Below are 18413 nucleotides of genomic sequence, written 5' to 3'. Positions count from 1 at the left end.
TAGACTTTGCTGTCTCACTTGCTTCTGATTCTCCAGGTAATCCGAGACAGCCTCGATATCAGTACTCTGTGGAAATGCTATCACCTGAAGCCATATAAAATTCTAGACTGCCTAAGAATGTTTGCACAGTACTGTAAATAGTGCAAAAATCTTAAAATTAAACATCTACAACCATCAACAAAGTCAGCACAGGGAACCCGATTAGAAAATTGCAAATAATGACTGAGGAGACTGAACATTTTTAGCACCAGATGTTGAAGACAAGGGTTATTTTTGTAGAAGTGATAAACAACTTACGGTATTATTGTAGAGCAAAACAGTTCTTATTGTCTCAGGGCGGGGGAAGAAGTAGATCACAGATTTGAAGACAATTTATGCATTTCATAAGACCATATTCCAAAGAGTAAAGATTTTAGGATTTATAATAAAGCTAAGGGAGAACGAACGCTAAAATTTAAGGATATCAACTTCGGCCTTTGGCAAACCTGCTCATACCACAAGCTAAAATGGATAAGAACAGTTCAGGAGGGAAAAGAATTGTTGGCTGGGGAAAGATTTAAATCTTCAGATCCCATAACTCATAGCACCTTTACCAAGAAATATGACTACAATGACAATAGAGTTTTCTTATGGTAGCTAAAACCTTATTTTATCAGCAAAGCTATTAGTGACTCCCAAAAGCAGTTCTGGAATTCTTGGAAGTTCAGGTGCAGTAAATGTCAAATTTATTTGCTCATCAAAAGCTACTCCCACTTGGAGGGCGGGGCCCATGTAAGGAATATTGCTGCCCCTTCCACGAGCTTCTGTTAAGCCGATGATGTCACAGTGCCAGTAGATTTTAAATCTAGTGCGTGGTAACCACACGGTTTCTTTTTGCTCCCAAGTCATGTGGACCAGGTAGTGAAGGGTAACACAGAAATGGTAACAGAGGGAGTATGCTGCAGTAAAGAGGGCCTGGACATTTAGTTTAGATAAGTATCTGCCACTGTGAAATCGTTTAGTGTCTGTTTTAACCTGTCACTTCGATGCTCAGTTCAGATAAGTTTCTGTAACCAAGTTAAGTTTGAAGGGTTTACTGAATGTTTAGTGTCTATCTTGTCTTGTGAATAAATTGTTAACTTACTTATTAGTAGTGAGCATCTTCCATACTCACTCACCGACCCCTGATCTCACACAATTGGTGCAGCGAGCAGGGTTCAGTAATTGAGCAGAAGATTAATATCTTTAAAAGTTAAATAAGAGAGAGAGAGAGAGATCTCCTGTGCAAGGAGAGCAGAGTCTGGGGTGAAATGGCAATAGTGCTGGATTTGGGAGACTTGCCAACCTGCTGGCAGACTACGAGGCACCTGTAAACAGGTCAGACAAGTTTGACTCCCATGGAGTGAAAATAGGACACCACATTGTGTCCATATTTAATAAGGCATGGTTCCCCAAGAGGAAGGAGAGCAACAGGGATTCTTTCAGGCTGCTGGCAGTTATCATATGAGAAGGAGAAAGAGGTAGTGTTTAAGGAATGAAATGGAGTTGTAAGCTAGCAATTGTTACCATGAGAGAGGTAACCTAGTCAGCGCAGACCTGGGCTAGAGAGTTAGCGGATAAGAGCACAGTGATGGCCTATCAGTTTTAGTAAAGGTGCAGTAGTTAGAGGCTGTCCATAGGGCCAACTGGAGACCATGTCCACAGCCTGATATTGTAAGGAAGTGACCGCAACACATGGCTGTAGGATAGGGTCATTTGGTTAGATAACCAGGACCCACTGCAATGTTCCTATCACCTCAATAGGTCTATGACATTTATGATCTTATTGGCTCTTCATGTGGCCGTGAATCACCCGGACAATAAAATACCTATGTTAGGATGCCATTTATTGACTACAGCCCAACAGTTAACACAATCATTTCTACACTTCTGATCGGAGAGCTCCAGAATCCGAGCCTCTGTACCACGCTCTGCAACTGAATCTTCAACTTCTTAACTGGAAGACCACAATCTGTGCAGATCGGAAGTAACATCTCCACCTCGCTGACAATCAACGCTGGTGTACCTCAGTGATGTGTGCTTAGCCCACCTCTCTACTCTCGTAACACCCATGACTGTGTGGCTTGGCACAGCTGAAATCCCATGTGTAAGTTTGCTGATGATACAACCATTGTTGGCAGAATTTCAGATGGTGATGACAGGGCATAGAGGAGCAAGATTTATCAGCTAGTTGAGTGGTGTTGCAGTAACATCCTTGCACTCAATGCCAATAAGATCAAAGAGCTGGATTTCAAAAAGGGTAAGATGAGGGAAAGCACACTAGTCCTCATAGAGGGATCAGAAGTGGAAAGAGTGAGAAATTTCAAGTTTCTGAGTGTCAATATCTCTGGGGATCTATCCTAGGCTCAACATATCAATGCAGATACAAGGAAGGCATGACAGCAGCAATATTTCATAAGGAGTTTGAGGCAATTTGGTTTATCACCAAATTGTGTGTACACACACACGCGCGTTTTTTTATTATCTACTGCAATGCACTGCAGACACAATGTTTATGACATATACTGGTGATATTAAACCTGATTCTGACAGTGATGATGGGGAAGACAGCTTTGGTGTTCCCCATCTGATTGAGTGGACATCCCCCTATGCAGCTGCATCTGTACAAGCCAGATGCTCACTCTGGTGTCTGGCTTTCTAGGTTTTGGCTTTCTGTTTTGGGGGAAGTTGAGAGGGAGTAGTCCATTCCAGCCAACCTCACACCATGTATGGGAATAGCCTTAAAGAACTGGTCTTGATAACACCCAGTGGAGTAAGTGTGTTAAGGGCTGGTACTTCTCTACTTATGACTTTCTAATCTCAAGGTCCTGACTCAGAGATTCCTGTGCCAATAGGAAAGGGGAATGAGTTCTGGTTTAGGCGGTACAAGTCCAACCAATCACTATGAGCGGAAGCAGGATCCTGGGGTGACTGTCAACATCAAATGGTGACATGAAGGTAGGCATTCCCTGGATGCTGAAAAGTACAGGAAGTGCCGCGCCTGGGCCTACCCATGGCTTACCATGAGACAGTATGGTAGCTGCATCCAGGAGATGGGGTACTGTAAAGATCTTCTGATTCAGAGTCTGCTTCAAGAATCAGGATGTGTATACGGTTACGTGCCACCTGCGTTTGTTAATTGCCTTCTTGTCTAGAGTTGTTAAGCCCTTCTGTTTTCAGTTTAATCATGTTAAGTTTATTTTGACTGGAACAAGTTTTTTTTTAATTTAAAGCAGATTCCCAATTAGCACAGAAAGCTGGGTCCTCTTGTGTTTCCAAAAGGATTTGTCACGCAGTGTCGCTCAGTCAAGCCACTGGAATTCTTATGAATAAACTCTTGTTTCTGTCTCAACATGGCAGTCTGTCATTCCCCTGCACCTAGGCTCAGTCATCTGTCAGCACACACCATGACATATGCTTGTCTATCTTACAGGAGGACCTCCATGATCAGTCTTCAGGAGGCAGATGGCTCAGTGATGCCTCTGTAGTGGATCTATTAATGAAATTAGTCCTTCTATCAAAGCCAGTATGATTTTAATGCCGCAGACAGTACATTCTCCCTGTCCTCTAGCTCAGAGGTATAAGGAGGCAACAAGAGGAGGAGTCTGAATTACCTATTAACTTCAAGTAATCTGAGAGAAGTAAAACTTTTGAGATCGATGGGTTGCCAGTTATGTTGTACTTGGCCCTCTGGAATGGATCAGCCCAGAATGGATGTAAGCACCTGGCTTTTTGTTTGCAGCTAACAGTACCTCAAAGCCTATGGGATCAACCATCATCACCTTTACCTTCAAGAAGCAGGGGGAGATAAAAGAGATCTAAAATTGTTAACTCTTCTTCCTACTTTATGTGAAGTATGAAATTCTTTTCAGGTTTATCACAATTGAGTCAAACTACACACACAAAATGCTGGTGGAACACAGCAGGCCAGGCAGCATCTATAAGGAGAAGCACTGTCGACGTTTCGGGCCAAGACCCTTTGTCAGGACTAACTGAAAGGAGAGATACTAAGAGATTTGAAAGTAGTGGGGGGAGGGGGAAATGCAAAATGATAGGAGAAGACCGGAGGGGATGGGATGAAGCTAAGAGCTAGAAAGGTGATTGTCAAAAGTGATACAGAGCTGGAGAAGGGAAAGGATCATGGGACAGGAGGCCTAGGGAGAAAGAAAGGGGGGGCAGAAGCACCAGAGAGAGATGGAGAACAGGCAGAGTGCTCCCTCTGGTGCTTCCACCCCCCCCCACCTTCTTTCTTCTGAGGCCTCCTGTCCCATGATCCTTTCTCTTCTCCAGCTCTGTATCACCTTTGCCAATCACCTTTCCAGCTCTTAGCTTCATCCCATCCCCTCCGGTCTTCTCCTATCATTTTGCATTTCCCCCTCCCCCCACTACTTTCAAATCTCTTAGTATCTCTCCTTTCAGTTAGTCCTGACAAAGGGTCTCGGCCCGAAACGTCAACAGTGCTTCTCCTTATAGATGCTGCCTGGCCTGCTGTGTTCCACCAGCATTTTGTGTGTTGTTTGAATTTCCAGCATCTGCAGATTTCCTCATGTTTGCACAATTGAGCCAGGTTTGCTTGTGACTCAGCTGGATCAGATCAACATCATATCTACAGGAAAATGATTTTTGTTGGCCTGTACTACTTAGGGTTACTATTGCTTCTGCTTGGGACAGGAGATTGGCAATTGGTTAGTTGACACTGACCAGAATAGTTTTCATGAAATATCACAAAAGTACTTGACAGATGTCATCTCCAAACTCAGGTTTGCGAGAAAATCCACATCTGCTCCACACAGGCATAAGCAGCACAGTCCAACTTAGAAACAGGAAGCTCCCAATCAAATCTGGGGCCTGTGAGAAACCACACAGTAGACATTCTCATTACAGAGGAAAAGTACAAGCGTGGTAACTACAGAAGGTGATTCCCTGGGCTCTGACAATGGTAAAGTCAAAGATTTTCCTCGACTGCCTCCCACAAATAGGAGAAGAGCTGTTTTCTGAATCAGCAGATTCCAACATCAACATACACAGTGGACATGATCAACACCCTGCAGCACTTAGGTTGCAAGGAGCAGCACCAGTCACTGTAAATGGTGTTCTTTGAGCTAATTAAGAACTGGTAAAAACTGTGTACAGACCCTCCTGAAACTTGGCTGCCTCATAAAATTTTCTCCATTTTAGGTTTTTTCCACAAAGCCATTATACTTACTAGTAAAGTCTACAATACTATCAGCCTCACTGAAGACCATAGTGGAACCTGACTGTGTCTTTTTCACCAATATATTTCTCATTTTTTTCTTGCTGTATGGTTGTATTTCATCTTCAACAAACATTCCATGATGAAAGGGGCTAATCTCAGTACTACAAGAAGGTAGTGTGAAACTGTTCAACATACAGTAATTCTAGATCAAGGTTACTCAATGTTGAAATGCGGATGGGCACTTACATTTGCACACACTCAGGGATCAAGCTCCAGTTGAGGATTTCACTCAAATATATAAAAGAATGGGCCTTGCATTCTACAGCTGTAAATCAAAGGTCCTCTATCGACTTGCTCCACACCACCCTCCAAAAGATAAATTTCACAGTGAAACAAGGAAAATATGGACCACTTCCAAAATCTTGGTGAAGACTTGTGGAGAAAATGAAATTCATCATCATCATCAATTCACCAACAAGTTTTTTGGTTAATTAATATTTCAAGATCAAGATCAAGATGACACAAAATCTGTTGTTGTCTGGGCAGCAGTGTTCCCCGTCCTCCCTATGCTTCTGAAAACAGCAAACATCTCAAGGCACTGCAAAGGTACCATCAATGTTGTCTCAGAAAATTCAGCCAAGTTCACTAGAAGGATAAGAGTCCAATCCAATGTCAAAGTTATTTGTCTGCATAGTTTATTAGGGTAGTAAAGCAGGCAGATGGCATGCTTGCCATTATTAGTCAAGGAACTGAGTTTAAAAGACAGAAAATTACATTGGAGATTTATAGGACTCCAGTTAGGCTGCATCTTGAGTATTGCATTCATTTCTGGTCACCCAATGATAGGAAGAACAGTGAGGCTTTTGAGAGAGGCAGAAGTGGTTTCCTAGGATGTTGCCTGGATTAAAGGGTATGTGCTATAAGGAGAGGTCAGACAAATTTGTGTTTTTTTTTATTTCTGGAGTGCAGACTAAGGGGAGATCTGATAGAGGTTTATGTGATTCTGAGGGAAATAGACAGGGTGGCATCTTTATTCAGGGTCAAAATTTCAAATACTAGAGATGTAAGAGGGTAAGTTGAAAGAGAATGTGCGTGCAGGCTTTGAACATAGAATGTGGTAGGAGTCTGGAATGTGTTGCCTAGGGTAGTAACTGAGAGAAATATAATGGAGGGACTCAAGGGGCTCCTAGATGGGCAGGGAATTGACGACTATGGACATTATGTAGGTAAAATGGATTAATTTAGTTAGCCATTTGACTACTAATGTAATTAATTTCACACACTATTATGGGCTGAACTGACTTCTGAAAAAAATGCCCCCTTTAATTTACGCTTTTAGTTCCCAGTAAAAATGTTGCTCATGTGTTTGAGGCCCACAAAGTTTCTTCCATTTGCTGACATGATAAAATATTCAAGAACCTGCATTGATTGTCAATATTCTAAGAATATAGGTGCCAAACAGACAGCTGCAATACAATCATCTCTACTCTGCTTTTAGACACTGCCCATACTTTTAGTGATTGAATTTCAGTTTGTGAAATTTTCAGTTGTGTGTTTTCCTATGTGGTCACATATTTGAAATGTTAATTTTCCACTCTAGATTTCAGTCTAAGGTTGGCTTATCTTTCAACATTCTCAAAAAATAAAATTTTATAATCCAAGAAGTGATGTTGTTTACTGCTAAAACTAACGCTTGTATTTCCTGTGTTTCAGATTATATAGATGATCACTTTTCAGTTTTGAAATAATGATCAAATATCAATAGCCGACTTGAAATTATAACTACAATGACTTTATCAAGAAATGTGAAGGGTTGTACTGGAGGAGTATTCAGCTACAGAGTTCAATATCATGCTGGGGTTGTATCTAAAGTGGGAGAATTGTAGAACTATGGGGAGAGAAGCAGTTATTATATTAAGTTGCTAAGGATGCAATAGGCTGCACAACTTCTTCCAATCCATAGTCCTTCTAAAGCAGAGAATAACCAGTTAATCTGTTTCTAATTACATAATTTGGAGGTGTACTGATCTTTTATGGTGCCAACAGATCACTAACATTAACAGAAACACCTAAATTCCATTTGGATTATGTTGATCCCTACTATCAGAACCCCAGAGGAAGGGCTGCTGATCTAAAACTTCTAGTTTGACCACCCACTGTTCCTGCTTGACTTGCTAAGTTCATCCAGATTTTCTGGTTTTATGTCAGTCAAATGAGACCACCTCCTGTGTGATAGTGCTGATCCGTAACCTAACATTTAGGGCCAACTCTAATAATTCAATACCAGGAAAGCTATAGACAGTAACCTGTAGTCATCCAGCAATGAGATAGGTTGAAGCAAGACAAAACCAGAAAGACAACATCTCGTACTAGAAGATTTCATACAAATATGTGCATGAACATGGTGTGTAACCACAGAAACCAATACGAATCCCCAGTAGCACTATTGGTTAAAATTCTGTATTTTTTGCTGTCACTGCAAGATTGTAAAATACAGTTTTCTGTTAGAAACTAATTCAAAAAATGCTTTGCAGTGACTCCTTAATTTCATTAGGCAGAATTCACCCAGACTGTTAAGGGTTAAGTTTGTCATTTATGTTGTACATTATTACGTTTTAGGGGTAGGGTTTTTTTCTGATATTCTATATCTATATCTATATATCTACAGATATGATATTGCTATTCGTTTGCAGGTTAAATAAGATGTATGTTAGATGTAATTATACTCGTGTCTATTTTTGTTGACTCTCTTATATTGGTCACCCCAACACGATTTCGCTCAGTTTACAATCATGACTGCAAACGCCGTTGTTCTCAAGCTCCCTGAATTCTGGCAGGAATGTGCCGCCGTTTGGTTTGCTCAGGCAGAGGCCAAGTTCACAGTGCAGGGAATCTCACAAGTTGACACAAAATATTACTTCATTATCACAGCGTTAGACAGCTCTACAGCAACCATGGTGATGAATGTCCTACACTCCCCGCCCCCCACCAGAAGTCAGCAGGTACGAGAGTCTTTAGCAACTCCTTCCGAAAATTGCAAAAAGCCACTCCACTCTTTAGGACCCTAAAACCTTAAGACATAGGAGCAGAATTAGGCCATTTGACCCATTGAGTCTGCTCCACCAGTCAATCATACTGGTCCATTTTTTCTCTCCTCCTCAGTCCCAATGGCATTGTCTTCTTCCCACAACCTTTAATGCCATGTCCAATCAAGAACCTATCAATCTCTGCTTTAAATACACCCAAAGACCTGGCCGTGGCAACAATGTCCACAAAGTCATCACCCTCTAGCTAAAAAAACTTCTCCACATCTCTGTTTTGAATGGACACTCCTCTATTCTGAGGCTCTACCCTCTGGGTCCTAGACTTTCCCATTATTGGAACCATCCTTTCCACATCTACTCTGTCTAGGCCTTTCAACGTTCAAAAGGTTTCAGTGAGATACCCCTCATCCTTTTAAATTCCAGTGAGTACAGACTCAAAGCCATCAAACGTTCCTCGAATAATAACCCGTTCATTCCTGGAATCATCCTTGTGTACTTCCTCTGGATCCTCTCCAATGCCAGCACATCTTTTCCAAGATGAGGAGCCCAAAACTGTACACAATACTCAAGGCAAGGCGTCACCAGGGCTTTATAAAGCCTCAGTATCACATCACTGCTCTTGTATTCTAGACCGCTTGAAATGAATGCTAACATTGCATTTGCCTACCTCACCACTGATTCAATCTGCAAGTTAACCTTTAGGGTGTTCTGCACAAGGACTCCCAAGTCCTTTTGCATCTCAGATTTTTGGATTTTTTCCCCATTTAGAAAATAGTCCACACATTTATTTCTACTACCAAAGTGCATGACCATGTATTTTCCAACATTATAATTCATTTGTCACTTCCCTGTCCATTCACCTAATCTAAGTCCTTCTGTTTCCTCAATACTACCTGCATCTCCACCAATCTTTGTATCTTGTGTGAACTTGGCAACAAAGTCAACTATTCCATCATCTAAATCATTAATATACAGGATAAAAAGAAGTAGTTCCAAAATCGACCCCCGAGGAACACATCAGTCACTGGCAGCCAGCCGGATAAGGATTCCCACTCGCTGCTTTCTACCAATCAGCCAATGCTCTAACCATGTTAGAAACTTCCCTGTAATACCATGGGCTCTTAACTTGATAAGCAGCCTCATGTGCGGAACCTTGACAAAGGCCTTCTGAAAGTCCAAATATACAATATCCACTGCATCCCCTTTATCTATCCTACTTGCAATCACAAAGAATTCCAACAGGTTCATCAGGCAGGATTTTCCCTTAAGGAAACCATGCTGACCCTGTTAGATCTTGTCCTATGTCATCAAGTACTCCATCACCTTGTCCTTAACAATTGACTCTAACTCTCCTCTGGTAAAGCTTTTACTGTCCACTTTGATATAGCTTGCTTTTATATTCATCTTTTCCCTTTTAATGTTTATTTTAGATGCTCTCTGTTGGTTTTTAAAAACTTCCCAATCCTTTATCTTCCCACTCGTTTTTGTTTTTATATTAACTTTGTACTTGCAGGAGTTTAAAGAATGTAGGGAGATACCTTTGAAACCTATTGATGTGGAGAGCATGTTTCCAATAGTGGGTGAGTCTAGGACTAGAGGATGAATGCTCAGAAGAGAGGGAGGTCCATTTAGAACAGAGGTGAGGAGGAACTTCTTTAGCCAGAGGGTGGAATCTGTGGAACTCATTGCCACAATCAGGAAATTTTATTCCAGACAGCATGACATCAATCATGTGTAAAATATTCTCGGGGACAAGATAATTTAGTATTGGACAGAGAAGGCATGATTAGGTTAATCAATATGGCTTTGCGTATGGCAGATTATGCCTAACCAGACTTACATTATTTTTTAAGGAAGTTGTCAAGAAGGTTGATGAAGGATAGGTGGTAGTAGTTATTTACATGGACTTTAGATAAGGCCTTGACCAAGATCCAACTGGGAAGCTGATCCAGAAGGTGAAATTGCTTGACCTTCAGGATAAATTAGTCAATTGGATTTGACATTATCTTAACAGGAGAAATCACGTAGTACTAGTATTGGTATTGGCTTTTATTGTTACATGTACCATGATACAGTGAAAAACTGTCTTGCGTACTGTTTATACAGATCGTCATTACACAGCTTATTGAGCTAAAATAAGCTAAAACAATAACATTGCAGAATAAAGTGTAAAGTGTACCAAAAAATTGCAATCCCAATAAACGATAAAGTGTAAGAACATCATGAGCTAGATTGTTAGAAACAGAATTAGAATCATTTAATATCACTAGCCTATGTCAGTAAATTTATTGTTTTGCTGCAGCAGTACATTGCAATACAACATAATAAAAAACCTATAAATTATGGTAAATATATATAAACAAAAATTAAATACATAGAGCAAAAAGGAGGAAAAATAAGGAGGTGTATTAATAGATTCATTGTCCATTCAGAAATCTGATGATGGAAGGGAAAAAGCTAATCCTGAAATGTTGAGTTTATGACTTCAGACTCCTGTACCTCTTCCTCTTTGGGGCAAATAATTGATCTTATCAAACAAGAGGTGCATTCTCAGTTGTGCCACAGGGATCTGTGCTGGGTCCATTGTTGTTTATTATCTATATTAATGGTTTAGATGTAAATGTGGTAAATTATGTCACTAAATTTGCAAATAACACCAAGATTGGGGTCATAGTGGATACTGAAGATGGCTATCAGAGCTTGCAGTCCAACTCTAAAACTAGGCTTAAAAATGTCAGTTAGAATCTAATGCAGACACCTGTGAAGTGTTTCACTTTGGGAAGGACATACCACGGTTAGACTGACAGAATGAACATTAGGGTATCACGGAGTGTGGTAGAAGAAAGGGATCTAGGAACATAGATTCATAATTCTTTGAAAGTGACAATACAAACTGATAGGGTCACAAAGACAACTTCAGGCACATTGGCCTTCATAAATTAAAGCACTAAGTAGAGGAGCTGGGATCTTACGTTGAAGTTGTATATCAGTGAGGTTGAATTTGGAGTATTGAGTGCAGTTCTGGTCACCTACCTACAAGAAAGCTTGAACGAGTATGGAGAAAATTTACAACAATGTTGCTGGGATGGAGGACTGGGTTATAGGGAAAGGTTGAATAGATGAGGACTTTATTCCCTGGAGTACAGGAAAATGAGGAGAATCTTATAAAAATTATGGAAGATATAGATGGGTGAATGCATGCAGGCTTTTTTCACTAGGTTGGGTGAGACTAGAACTAAGGTTATAGGTTTAGTATAAAAGGTGAAATATTTAGGGGAATCTGGTGTGAAACTTCTTCATTCAGAGGGTGGTACAAATGTGGAACAAGCTGCCAGGTTCAGTTGTAACATTTAAAATGGTATGGGGATGAAAGTGATATGTAGGTCTACAGGTGCAGGTAGATGGGACAAGGCAAAACACCAGGCTGGCATGAACTAGACATGTTGAAGAGCCTCTTCCTGTGCTGTAATGCTTTAAGACTTTAAGAATATACTCAATGAACTAGCACAGGCATGGTCAAACTACGGCCCGCAGGCCATATGCGGCCCATTAAGCTTTTTAATCCGGCCCGCAGAACTTGATGAAATTGCATTAATAAACCTTGTTAACGTTTTTTCCCCGCAATTCTGGCGTTTTCCCAATAGATGACGCACTCTATATACATTGACCTTTGTTGAGGTGCAGCGTATTACTCCACATTTGCGCTTTACTTTGTGACCTTGTGGTGACCCATTTCCTAGCACATCCAAACCAGCTCACGATTAGCCAGCGTTCCGGCTAAGGAAGATAGCCTGCGGGGATTTGCGAGCACAGAGCTCCGCATACTGGCGCGCTCTCACTGTTCTGTCATTGTGCGGGTCATTGTTGAGTTTTGGCACAAGGGACAATTGAATAAGAAGGAGCAGGACAAGTAGACCTGCATCTCCTACCGTTTTTGAAATAAAGACAGTAAGGAGGAGAGTGATGATGATAATATCTTGAAGGATAACAGAATTTTCAGTGCTTTAAAATAATAACTGTTACTATTAAAAAAAGCTGTATTTTATTCATTTAATAGTTTTAAAAGTCATTTCAATAAATAGCTAAATACCATGGGACTTCAAAGACAGATATTTTGTTGTAATGCATTTGTTCATTTTCAATTGAAATTAAAGCACATGTTTTCTACATATCCCATGATATTTTATTTTCTCTTATGAGGTGTATTACCAAAACACTCCGTCCATCTGCTCCTGGTCTGGCCCCCCTGTCAAATTTTAGAACCCTTTGTGGCCCTCAAGTCAAAAAGTTTGCCCACCCCTGAACTAGCATCAGAAATCCTCTAGAGTAGAAAGGTTGGAAACTTCACAATCCATGCACACAGCTCCTAACTTACATCAGTCCATATTTACTCTGAGGCTATTCCTAGAGTTCAAAGATCCAACATAGTCACAGATCACACAGCCTAAATGGTCCACACCATTTTATGCTTTATATGAGCCCCCTCTGCCCTTTTTTTATATCAACACATCTATGTATTCCATCAACAAGTTTTATTTGGTTACCTTTTAAATCCATATATGTTGTTCAACTTTCCAGCTCCTCCAGAAAAGTGAAAGTCGAGGATGATTTAATATGGAGTCATTAAAATAATAAGATGTTTGATAGAGTGATATTAGAGAAATTGTTTCTAATTTGTGATTATAAATATAAAATGGTTACAAGTTTGGTTTTCATGGAGTCCAGGAGAAAATTCTTTGCATGAAATTACTTTAGAATGTAGAGGTTGCTACACGATGGAGTAGCTGAAGCAGGGTCCACATAAAGTTAATACAAACACATGACACGGAAAGATATTGAAGGTTGAATTGATTGGTTTGGATGAAAGACTGAGAGCCTGCTTTACCTTTTCTTAGAACTTCCACGTTAAGCAGCACAGCCTAATATTGAATATGTCAACTTTACTGAATCATTCGACACAAAAGTTCTGAAGTCATAAAAATAGAAAGAGCATGAAAATCTCAGATCAGGCAATATCTGGAGAATAAGAAACAGTCAATGCTTTGCACCTGTACTGTTCCCCCTGGTTTTGCAAAGGTGTTTGATTTACCAAGGTTTTCTGGCATTTTGCTTTTATTACTCAGGAGGCTAAATAAATGTTGCCTGTCTCCATCAGCCTTATCAATTTGCCTCAAAGCACATAATACCAGGCTCAAGGACAGCTACTGTCTCACTATTATCACACTTGAGCAAATTTCTTGTACAATAAAGTGGACTCTTCTCTTCATCAATCTACCTTGTTATGATATTGTCCATTATTGTTTACCTGCACTGCATTTTTCACAGTTTTCCCACTTGATTTTGCATTCTGTTATTGTTTTACCTTATTCTACATCAATGCGCTGTGTAATGATCTGACCAGTATGAACAGTATGCAAGACAAATTTTTCACTATATATTAGAACTTCTTTTTAAAACTTTATTTAGGGATACAGTGCAGAACAGGCCCTCTGACCTGCCCAGTAAGCCACCTATTTAACAATAACCTAATCACAGGACAATTTACAATGATTTCCGGACCTGTACCCCTTTGTAATGTGGGAATAAAGCGGAGCACCCGAAGGAAACCCGAAGGCACGTGGAAAGAATATACAAGCTTTCTTATAGAGCTGTGTTGGTTTACTGAGGGATAGTACAGAGCACATCAGGATGCCAGCATGCAGGATATTCAACTGAACTTTATTGATAACCCTGGTTGTACAGGACGTGGACTCCTCCCATGTATGAGTGGCGAACTGAGTGGCATAAGAATAACACTATCAACCTCTACAACCACTACATCTCCCCTTCTTGAATAAAATGACGAAACAGTAGATATGTACTTCTTGTCCATAGAACTGCATTGGAATTATAGTCACTGAAATTGAGCAATTCAGTTTACTTTACCCATAGCACACAACTTATGCTCCCTACATAAACATTAAATTTTTTTATGAATCCTAAAGAAGGGTCTCAGCTCAAAACGTCAACTGTTTACTCTTTTCCATTGATGTTGCCAGACCTGCTGTTCCAGCTTTCTGTGTGTTGCCATAAAAAAAAAGAATTTCTAGCATTATATTGAGAACAATCTCATTTTGTGAAATAGTTTAAACAGTAGGACTCTTCTTACAAAGACACTAAACCTAATGGAGGTCAGGGTAGACTACCTGAACACTCCAGCTAAGTGAGTGGACTATTCTGCTTCTTTAGTAACTTGCCCTGAGCTATTAGGTAATAGACGATATTTCTGTTGTGAGACAGATAAACAAGCTGATCTAGTAAGGGTTCCTGGATGTGTTGGAATGGGTGGAGATTCTTGAATAGGTGTGTCAAGTGGCCATGAAGATCAGGCCACTTTATTTCCTTCTCTACCTCTCATGGACCTTGAAGGTGCATGAGAACACATGTTCTGCCTGATTTCACCTTGTGAAGTTCTGACTACAAATGATCACGGTGCATGCTGCTAGACCAGGCATGGGCAAACTACGGCCCGCGGGCCATATGCGGCCCGTTAAGCTTTTTAATCCGGCCCGCAGAACTTGATGAAATTACATTAATAAACCTTGTTAACGTTTTTTCCCCGCAATTCTGGTGTTTTCCCAATAGATGACGCACTCTATATACATTGACCTTTGTTGAGGTGCAGCGTATTACTCCACATTTGCGCTTTACTTTGTGACCTTGTGGTGACCCATTTCCTGGCACATCCGAACCGGCTCACGATTAGCCAGCGTTCCGGCTAAGGGAGATAGCCTGCGGGGATTTGCGAGCACAGAGCTCCGCATATTCTGTTCTGCTCACTGTTCTGTCATTGTGAGGGTCGTTGTTGAGTTTTGGCACATGGGACAATTGAACAAGAAGGAGCAGGACAAGTAGACCTGCATCTCCTACCGTTTTTGAAATAAAGACTGTCAGGAGGAGAGTGATGATGATAATATCTTGAAGGATAACAGAATTTTCAGTGCTTTAAAATAATAACTGTTACTATTAAAAAAAGCTGTATTTTATTCATTTAATAGTTTTAAAAGTCATTTCAATAAATAGCTAAATAGCATGGGACTTCAAAGACAGATATTTTGTTGTAATGCATTTGTTCATTTTCAATTGAAATTAAAGCACATGTTTTCTACATATCCCATGATATTTTATTTTCTCTTATGAGGTGTATTACCAAAACACTCCGTCCATCTGCTCCTGGTCCGGCCCCCCTGTCAAATTTTAGAACCCTTTGTGGCCCTCAAGTCAAAAAGTTTGCCCACCCCTGTGCTAGACTGTTGTTCTTTTGATGAATTGGTGGAAGCCAAAACAGCTTCACCACACCTGAGCAGCGACAAAGATTTTGAACTGTGTCTGAGATTGTGCAAGATCTTCAGTTTCTCATGCAGTGTTGTCTCAATTTCTCAGTTTGTTCCAAGTCTGGTAAATGAGGTTGGAAAAGGGAAGGAAGAATGGGCAGGCTTGTTCTCAGTCTCCGGGACTGTAACCATTCATAAGAGGTCTGGAGCGATAATCTAGCAGTGCTTTCTAGAGGTCTTTTGCCTTCAAGAGGAGACTCATAACAGTTTGCACTGCTCCTTTCCTTCTCCATTTGCCTGGGGGTACTGTGGACTACTTGTCTGGTGTTTGAACTCATGGTCCCTAGCAAAGGCTTTGAATTCTGAGCAGCTGAATTGTGGACAGTGGTCTGTCACAGGTATCTCTGTTATTTCATTGCAAGCGAATACCAGCTTTCAGGTGCTGTATAACTGCTGCTGAGGATGGAGAGAACAGCTTGGACACCTCAACATTCCATGAATAGTAAGCCACAGAGACCTTTTTTTAATACATAGATGCTGTCTGGATTGCTGAGTTCCTCCAGAATTTTGTCTGTCTTGCTCAGATTTCCAGCATCTATAGACTTTCTCTTGTTTGTGAGAAGACATTTGTCTCTTTTCAGCTCAAAAATCTCTGTGCCTGCAACTTGCCATGGAGGGAATTCTGTGGGATAAAGACGCTCAGCATGATTATCATGCAGATTTTTGCATGCTTCATATTACTTTACATAATCTCCCAGCCCTGGGTTCTGACCAGGTCACCACAAAGATTTCCTTGCTCTTAAGCAACATTCTTTGACGCCTTGATATCCTTGGTGGATTTGGCATGCATAGAAGCAGGAATGATGAGCCTGGAGCCCTTTAGCAGGAAACCATCAAGAACAGGGAGTTTGTCTCTTTCAAGTCAGTAAGGTCTGTACTCGTGAGCTCCTTTTAGAACAGCTGGCCAGCCATGCTCACATTGCATGACCTTGCTGCAGATTAGGTTCTTTATCAACTCACCACAAATTTCCTCCTGTTTATTCTGTGACGCAGGAAAGCTTTCATGCACCTAAGCTAAGTAGATGTTGGTATTTTCCATGAGGGCTGAGTCAGCTTCCATCCACTTACTTTTGCATGGCAGAAGTCTCTGGTATTGTGAAAGATTTGCTGGGGACATGTTCAATGACATAACAGCATCACATAAGCCTCATTCTGAATCTTTGCAGACTTGGAGGTAAGTCATGCAAGTTTTTCAAGCTGAGGCGGCTAACAAGAGGCTTAAAGTCTGTTTCAATTAAGAATTTAGTGCCCTTCAGGTAGCAGCTGAAGCACTCACAAGCCCACATGAGAATAAATTGTTCTTTTTGATTTGGGAGTTAGTACTCAATGCATTTGCCACCAGTTTCCATGCACCATTGCAGTATTGCATGTACACTACCCCTAGGCCAAAGGAAGAGGCATCTGCTGAGACCTGTGCTGCTTTGTTCGGATCAAAGAGTGCCAGTGTTGGTGGAGAGATAAGCTCTGCTTTAAGTGATGAGAATAACTTCTCCTGTAGTTTGTCCAAGGTCCAAATATTTCTGTGAGAGGAATCATGTAATTACTTCGTTTTCTCTACCAAATCTGGAATGAACTTTCCTAGCTGATTTCCCATGCCAAGAAAATTGTAAAACTCTGATACATTCATAGGTTGTTCCATGTTCCGATCTCTTGCCAGATTGTCTGAATCTGCTTGCACTCCCTCTGAGGATGTTTGGTGGCTGAAGAACTTCACTTACAACTTTGCAAATTCACATTTATTTTCGTTCAGGGTGATTCCAGCCTGTTTCATTTTCTCTAAGCAGCTTCCACTCATCTGTCATGTGCCTTTAAAGATAAGTATATTGTCCGTGTGGCTGACTACTCCTTTCAGTTCCTCCAAAATCTGGTTCATCCTTATCTGAAAGAGTTCACTGGCTAATGAGATGCCAAAAGGGTGTCTTTTGAAGGTATCGCATCTATGTGGTGTGATAAATGTTGTGAGTTTCTGGGACTCAGGAGCTGAACGGATCTGCCAGAACCCTGAGTTTGCATCTAGTTTGGTGAAGAACTTTACCACACCCAGTATACACAAAGTGTGCTCAACACAGAGCAGAATAAACTTCTCCCACCTCACTGCATTATTCAATTTTATTAGGTCTAGAAAGATCTTGGTCAACTGTGCCATATGGCCTGGGAACAGGAACAATGCTCATACACCAGTCAGTAGATCTATTCACTCTAGATATAATGTTAAGCACCTCTATTCTTTCAAGTTCAGCTTTGGCTTTGTTCATAAATCGGACTGGTATACACCTCACTATGGTCAGAGAGTACAGCATCATTCCTGACCTCAGTTGGATAAGGTACTCTTATTTCAGTACTCCAGGCCTGTGAACAACTTTGGGTACTTCTCCAGCCACTGAACATTGTTTAACAAATCCAACCTTGCAGCGAGGTTTAGATACTTGTTGGCACGTCATCCAGTTTGTGGTGAGAAGAGATTATCAGCAATATAAGACATCCTCCTTTAACTGTTTCTCATTTTTATGGATGGAAGTAGTAAACATTCTTTTCACACTGAGCTTATGTTTCCCTGGCCCCATGAGCATCTTCTTTGTCGGGTTTAGAGTAATACCTCTTTTCTTTGCAGTTCTGTGAAAAGACATTCAAGATAGCTGTGACATCTGCCACAGTGTCCATTTTGAACATCACTGCTTCATTTTTCAACTGAACTGCAGAATACCAGCCTTGTTTATTTGAATGTAGAGCCCCAAGGAGAGCTCTTTCTTCATCTGAATCATGGTCTTCATTGACCTCCTG

The 18413-nt window shown here is 40.8% G+C and overlaps 1 protein-coding gene across 1 annotated transcript in view; it reads right to left on the bottom strand.

The window, feature by feature from the left end:
• astn1 (astrotactin 1) overlaps positions 1–18413 on the bottom strand; it is a 2712832-nt gene that overhangs the window by 1250111 nt on the left and 1444308 nt on the right. The window lies entirely within an intron of this gene.

The sequence above is a fragment of the Hypanus sabinus genome, chromosome 11 (genome assembly GCF_030144855.1).
Source record: "Hypanus sabinus isolate sHypSab1 chromosome 11, sHypSab1.hap1, whole genome shotgun sequence".
In the NCBI taxonomy this organism is placed as follows: domain Eukaryota; kingdom Metazoa; phylum Chordata; class Chondrichthyes; order Myliobatiformes; family Dasyatidae; genus Hypanus; species Hypanus sabinus.
The sequence above is the reverse complement of the archived record's forward strand: the minus strand, read 5'-3'. Positions and strand labels throughout refer to the sequence as shown.